Here is a 7,553-nt window from a genome sequence, read left to right on the forward strand (position 1 = left end):
TGCTGTTGCCATTGTTGGTGTTGTTTGGATGAAGGGGTGGTGTTGTAATGGGTTCAGATTAAAGAATAGTGTGGTAGTGGTGAAGACTAATGGGGATTAGTGGTGAGGATAGAAAGAATTTTTTTTTTGTTTAGGGCAAAATTGTCCAAAAAATGTCATTTATGGACAAAATGATGATTTTATAACGTCTTGTAACGTTGAGGATGATTTTAATAACAAAAAAAGGTCGGAGACGAATTTGATTTTCACCCAAACCTTAAGGACGAAAACAGTACTCAACCCTTATTATGGTATTTAAAAGTATTTGTCTAACTTATTAAAAAATTAAAAATTATATTTAATTTAAAAATATAAAAATAAATAATTATTAAATATAAAAAACAAAAACAAAAATACATTTAACAAAATCATTTGTCTCTTCATAAACCCTAATCAATTATTCATACCAAAAAAATTAAATAAATTTAAAAAGTATTAAACAAAATCACTTTGTTCTTTGTTTACTGGGTTCTCACACAACCCTCATCTCTAATTGTTCATAAAAAAAAAATCATCTGAAAAATTGAGAAAAAAATAAAAGAACAGAGCTTCATGTCTTCATCTTCTTGGGTATTTCACCAGCACACTCTCAACGAGCTTCTCTCTCATTCCCAATTCTGAGACTCAAACTCTCTCCTCTCTTACTGCCACTACAGTCTCTCTCGGTCTCACTAGAGTCTCTACTCGTTCACATAGTCACACTCACCGGCATCTCGTTGCTCCTCTCCTATCGTTGCCGGCGTTTCAACATCTCGCGGCCTTCCCTGGGCTCCTCCTCGCCGGTGACAGAAGCACTCGTCGGATTGTCGTCGCTCGTCATCTTTTGGTTTCAAGCACTCGCCGTCGCGAGTCGTCGTGGATCGTGGACCGTCGTAGGGTCGTCACTTGCTTTGTCGCTCGTCCTCTTCTGGGGTCGGGTCCTCTTCGTCACCCAGTCGCCCTTGGTAAGTCCATGCATCATCACTTCCCCTATACTCCCTGTACCTTCCCGATATCCTCGGCCAAATATTCCAATATCCTCGGCCAACAAACTATAAAACCGAGAATAAGTCCACCAATTCAAATCATGCTGATATCCTCGCATAACAGAAATTCAGAATCCCAATCCTAATAACAAACAAACCCGAGCATTACTCGAATATCCACTTATTTAAAATGACGAATATAACTCGTCAAGGCAGGAAAAAAGGAGGAAAAGAGCGAGTAATCGGCAATTCATAAGAAATATCCGATCATCATCCCCATACTTTACTTTTTCTCAGTTTTATTTCTTAACGTTTTGCTTTTAAGTTTCTTATTCCGATAACTAACTTGGGCGTCGGAGTCCTTTTTGTAGGGTCCACGCCGAGGTCACCAGTTCACAGGAGCAAGCTTCAGAGTCCTCCCTCAGCTGTGTCGCCGACCATATCTCGAAAGCATACTCTGGACAGAACAATTGGCGCCCACTATGGGGCACGAATTTTCTCACTTTCAAGTTTAACCCCATACACCCTGTGCTCTCTTCTTCTTTTTAAGGAACTGAAGCATGACGGATCAGTCGGGCACCCACCAACACGCTGGTCCCGATCTCGTAGTAGCAAACACAGTGCTGCTCGCAGAAAATCAGCGACTGGCCGAGTTATTAGCCACCTTGCAGAACAAAGGTGAAAGGAAAAACGTCAACATGGAAGTGAACACCGACCAACAAGATGAGCACCAGTCAGATTCTAATGCCAAGACCGAGGAGAAAACCTCGAAGACAGGGAGACGCCGAGCTAATCCTTTCTCGGAAGAAATCATGAGCTTTAAGATGCCTCGAAATTTCACGCTTCCTATAACGCTGGTACCCTATAAAGGGATCAGAGACCCTAAGATTCATGTTCGAATTTGAGTCCATGATGTTCCTCAATAGTGACTCCGATCCCATATTATGTCGTTCATTTCCTACTTTTTTAGATGGTGCTGCGCTTTTATGGTTTTCCAATTTGCCTGCAGGTTCGATAACGAGCTTCGATGATTTCTCCAAACTGTTTATCAATCAGTTCGTAGCCTCCAAGATTTACGTACAGGACTCGGACTACCTCACCACTATTAAACAAGGACCGCACGAGAGCCTAAAAGACTATATGACCCGCTTCACAACGGCAGCCATGGAAATTCCCGACCTCAACCCCGAAGTCCAACTGCACGCCATCAAAAGTGGTTTACGACCAGGAAAATTCCAAGAAGCCATAGCAGTGGCGAAGCCAAAGACGCTGGAGGAATTTCGAGAAAAGGCAACCGGACAGATTGAAATAGAAGAGTTACGTGAAACTTGGCGGAGCGAAAGGCAGCCAAACAGAAGGGATGAGGACAAACCGGTCGCCAAGGACACCAAGAAGCCTTTCAGGCTGACGCCAAAGTACGATTCGTACACGAGGTTCAACGCTAGAAGAGAAGACATCATCAAGGAGATACTACATAACAAACTAATAAAGCCACCGAATAGGGCCGGCTCATATCAAGATCAACGCTATGTGGACAAGTCCAAGCGTTGCGCCTTTCATCAGAAGTTCGTCCATACAACTGATGAATGTGTGGTCACAAAAGACCTCTTGGAAAGATTGGCAAGACAGGGGCACCTGGACAAATACATCAGTAGCAAAACAAGGACGATTTCAGACGACTCTAACGATCGACGACAAGACCGACCGCCTCACACCTCGGACAAAGCCAGAACCCAACCCCCACCAACCAGGGGATCATCAATTGCATCTCTGGAGGGTTTGCCAGTGGTGGACAAACAAGCTCGGCACGAAAGCGCCGATACAAGGACATGTTAACACTCCAGCGGACAGCCGATGTATTGACTGTCAAACCAAGAACACCTAGCATATCTTTCAAACCATCAGATTGCCAAACAAACTCTAATAATCTGGATGACCCAGTGGTAATTTCTATCCAAGCAGGGGACCTCCTGGTAAAGAAAGCCCTTCTCGACCCTAGAAGCAGCGCGGACGTCCTTTTCTATTCAACCTTCAAAAAGATGAAACTCAGCGAACAAACCTTGCTACCATCCTCAGGAGAACTAATCGGGTTCTCAGGGGAGCGAGTGTCAATCCTCGGCAGCATCTGGCTTAAAACAACCTTAGGAGAACATCCCATGAGCAGAATGAAGGACGTACAGTTCCTCGTCGTCGATTGCATTAGCCCATACAACATCATTCTGGGCAGACCTTTTCTAAATTCCTTTGGTGCCATTGTCTCCACGATCCATTTGTGTGTCAAATTTCAGGTACAAGAGGACCAGATAGCCACAATACATTCCGACCACATTGAAGCTCGGAAATGTTATAATGAGAGCTTGAAAATCAAAGCAGACATCCGACAAGGAACACGGCTGGCCCAAGGGACATACAACGTTGCCAACATCTCGGGTACTGCCGAACTCGATCCAAGAGGAGATCTCCAGGACAAACCAACACCAATCGACGACTTCGAAAAGGTACAATTAGATGACAATGTTAACCACGATACTTATATCAGCTCTTCTCTCCTTTCAGGAACAAAACAGAAGATAACAACCTTACTACGGCAGAATGCCGACCTTTTTGCCTGGACACCGACAGACATGCCCGGTATAGACCAAGGCCTCATATGCCACAAATTACAAATTGACCTAAGAGCACGGCCCGTTTCCCAAAAGAAGCGCAACATGGGAGACGAGAAGCGCAAAGCATGTCTCGAGGAAACACAAAAACTCCTCTGAACAGGATTTATAGAAGAACTCTGATTCACAACTTGGCTATCAAACGTGGTTATGGTAAGAAAAGCCTCAGGTAAGTGGCGAATGTGTGTTGATTTCACTAACTTGAATAAAGCATGCCCCAAGGATGCCTATCCACTCCCATGCATAAACAAACTGGTAGATAATGCATCAGGATATAACGTTTTAAGCTTCTTAGACGCATATTCTAGTTATAATCAGATACTAATGCATCCAAAAGATAAAGATAAGACAGCTTTCATAACTGAATATGGAAATTACTGTTATACTGTTATGCCTTTTGGACTTAAGAATGCAGGGGCTATGATGAGCGGATAATTTATACGCTTTTTGGCATTATTTTTAGTATGTTTTTAGTAGGATCTAGCTACTTTTAGGGATGTTTTCATTAGTTTTTATGTTAAATCACATTTCTAGACTTTACTATGAGTTTGTGTGTTTTTCTGTGATTTCAGGTATTTTCTGACTGAAATTGAGGGACTCGAGCAAAAATCAGATTCAGAGGTTGAAGAAGGACTGCTGATGCTGTTGGATTCTGACCTCCCTGCACTCAAAGTGGATTTTCTGGAGCTACAGAAGTCGAAATGGCGCGCTTCCAATTGCGTTGGAAAGTAGACATCCAGGGCTTTCCAGCAATGTATAATAGTCCATACTTTGGCCAATTTTAGACGATGCAAACTGGCGTTCAACGCCAGCTCTCTACCCAAATCTGGCGTCCAACGCCAGAAAAGGATCCAAAACCAGAGTTGAACGCCAGAAATGGATCAAAACCTGGCGTTCAACTCCACAAATGGCCTCTGCACGTGGAAAGTTAAGGCTCGGCCCAAGCACACACCAAGTGGGCCCCAGAAGTGGATTTATGCATCAATTACTACGATTGCGGGGCGTTAGTGACAGACGCAAAAGGATAGTAAATCCTATTCCAGCATGATCGGGAACCGACAGATGAATAGCCGTGCCGTGACAGGGTGCGTTGACCATTTTCACTGAGAGGATAAGATGAAGCCATTGACAAGGGTGATGCCTCCAGACGATTATCCGTGCCGTGACAGGGCATTTGGATCATTTTCCCGAGAGAAGACCGAAAGTAGCCATTGACAATGGTGATGTATCACATAAAGCCAGCCATGGAAAGGAGTAAGATTGATTGGATGAAGATAGCAGGAAAGCAGAGGTTCAGAGGAACGAAAGCATCTCTATTCACTTATCTGAAATTCTCACCAGTGATTTACATAAGTATTTCTATCCCTATCTTATTAATTACTTTCGAAAACTCCATTAGTATTTTATATCCGCCTGACTGAGATTTACAAGGTGACCATAGCTTGCTTCATACCGACAATCTCCGTGGGATTCGACCCTTACTCATGTAAGGTATTACTTGGACGACCCAGTGCACTTGTTGGTTAGTTATGCGAAGTTGTGAAGATATGTTTAGACCATGGTCCTGCGCATCCGTTTTTGGTGCCATTGCCAGGGAATCAATTTCGAACAACAATTCACAACCTGAGTAGCAATTTCGCATACCAAGTTTTTGGCGCCGTTGTCGGGGATTGTTCGAGTTTGGACAACTGACGGTTCATCCTGTTGCTCAGATTAGGTAATTTTCTTTTTGTTTTGTTTTCAAAAACTTTTCAAAAATCTTTCAAAAATTTTTTCTTTTGTTTTCGAAAAAAAAAATTTTATTCAAAATTTTTAAAGAATGAATTCTAGTGTTTCATGAAGCATGTGAAGCCTGGCTGGCTGTAAAGCCATGTCTAAATTCATTTGGACTGAGGCTTGCAATTTGTTATCAAGAGCAAGCTAGTTGTTGCTAATCCACCTGCTGCTGTTCCTGATTTACATGCTGAAGCTTGGCTGGCCATTGGCCATGTCTAGTGTTTTAGACCGGAGCTTTCATTGAAAGCTTGGCTGGCTAGTGAGCCATGTCTAATTCCTGGACTGAAGCTTTAGACTAAGAATGCAAGATTCCTGGAATTCATGTTAAAAATTTTGGAATCCTTATTTTTTCTTTTTCATATAATTTTCGAAAAAAAAATCCAAAAAATATAGAAAATCATAAAAATCAAAAATAATTTTTGTGTTTCTTGTTTGAGTCATGAGTCATGTTATAAGTTTGGTGTCATTTGCATGTGCATCTTGTATTTTTCGAAAATTTCCATGTATTCATAGTGTTCTTCATGATCTTCAAGTTGTTCTTGGTAAGTCTTCTTGTTTGATCTTTGCATTTGCATGTTTTGTGTCTTTTCTTGTTTTTCATATGCATTGTTGAATTCTTAGTGTCTAAGCATTAAAGAATTCTAAGTTTGGTGTCTTGCATGTTTTCCTTGCATTAAAAATTTTTCAAAAATATGTTCTTGATGTTCATCTTGACATTCATAGTGTTCTTGGTGTTCATCTTGACATTCATAGCATTCTTGCATGCATCACATGTTTTGATCTAAAATTCTCATGCATTGCGTCATTTTTCTTGTTTTTCTCTCTCATAAAAAAATTCAAAAATAAAAAAAATATCTTTCCCTTTTTCTCTCATCAAATTCGAAAATTTGAGTTGACTTTTTCAAAAATTTTTAAAATCAAATTGTTTCTCATGAGTCAAATCAAATTTTCAATTTGAAAATCTTATCTTTTTCAAAATCTTTTTCAAAAATCAAATCTTTTTCAAAAAATCAAGTCTTTTTCAAATTTCTTAGTTATTTTCGAAAATTCCAACAATATTTTCCAAAAACATTTTTCTTATTTTTGTATCAAATTTTCGAAAATAACAATAACAATTAATGTTTTGATTCAAAAATTTCAAGTTTGTTACTTACTTGTTAAGAAAGATTCAAACTTTGAGTTCTAGAATCATATCTTGTGATTTCTTGTGAATCAAGTCATTAATTGTGATTTTAAAAATCAAATCTTTTTCAAAACTAATTTCAATCATATCTTATCAAAAATATATTCTCATCTTATCTTTTTCAAAAATCTAATTTCAAAATATCTTCTCCAACTTCCTAACTTCTTATCTTTTCAAAATTTGTTTCAACTAACTAACTAACTTTTTGTTTGTTTCTTAACTTTTTCAAAACTATCTAACTAACTCTCTCTCTCTCTCTCTAATTTTCGAAAATATCTTTCCTCTTTTTCAAAAATTTCTTTTTTATTAACTAATTATTTTTATTTTTGATTTTAAAATTTTTCGAAAAAAATACTAACCTTTTTCAAAAAACTATTTTCGAAAATCACTAACTCTTTTTCAAAAAATTATTTTCGAAAATTCTCCCTCTCCCATCTTATTCTATTTATTTATTCATTTACTAACATCTCATCTCACATCTCTGTCCTCCTCACAGTTGTGTTTCTTTCTTTACATCACATTCTTTGTCTCCCTCTTTTCTTCCACTCACAAAGGGATCCCTATACTGTGGTATAAAGGATCCATATTATTATTATTATTTTTTCTGTGCCCTCTTCTTTGTCATATGAGCAGGAGCAAGGACAAGAACATTCTTGTTGAAGCAGATCCAGAACCTGAAAGGATTCTGACATGCTTTTCCCTTTTGCTGTAAGAGACAGAGCTAGAATATGGTTGGACTCTCAACCTAAAGATAGCCTGAACTCTTGGGATAAGCTGGTCACGGCTTTCTTAGCCAAGTTCTTTCCTCCTCAAAAGCTGAGCAAGCTTAGAGTGGATGTTCAAACTTTCAAACAGAAAAAAGGTGAATCCCTCTATGAAGCTTGGGAAAGATACAAACAGTTGACCAAAAAGTGTCCTTCTGACATG

At 39.5% G+C, this 7,553-nt stretch overlaps 2 long non-coding RNA genes across 2 annotated transcripts in view; one reads left to right on the plus strand and one right to left on the minus strand.

Moving 5' to 3' along the window:
* The window catches only part of LOC110270288, a 21,402-nt gene continuing 14,738 nt past the window's right edge, over nt 890-7,553 (plus strand). The window contains exon 1 of the long non-coding RNA XR_002359672.1: nt 890-983. This is a non-coding gene — a long non-coding RNA (uncharacterized LOC110270288). The remainder of the gene's footprint in view (nt 984-7,553) is intronic.
* The window catches only part of LOC110270289, a 20,878-nt gene continuing 14,220 nt past the window's right edge, over nt 896-7,553 (minus strand). Inside the window, exon 3 of the long non-coding RNA XR_002359673.1 lies at nt 896-1,008. This is a non-coding gene — a long non-coding RNA (uncharacterized LOC110270289). The remainder of the gene's footprint in view (nt 1,009-7,553) is intronic.

Source organism: Arachis ipaensis, chromosome B03 (genome assembly GCF_000816755.2).
Source record: "Arachis ipaensis cultivar K30076 chromosome B03, Araip1.1, whole genome shotgun sequence".
In the NCBI taxonomy this organism is placed as follows: Eukaryota; Viridiplantae; Streptophyta; class Magnoliopsida; order Fabales; family Fabaceae; genus Arachis; species Arachis ipaensis.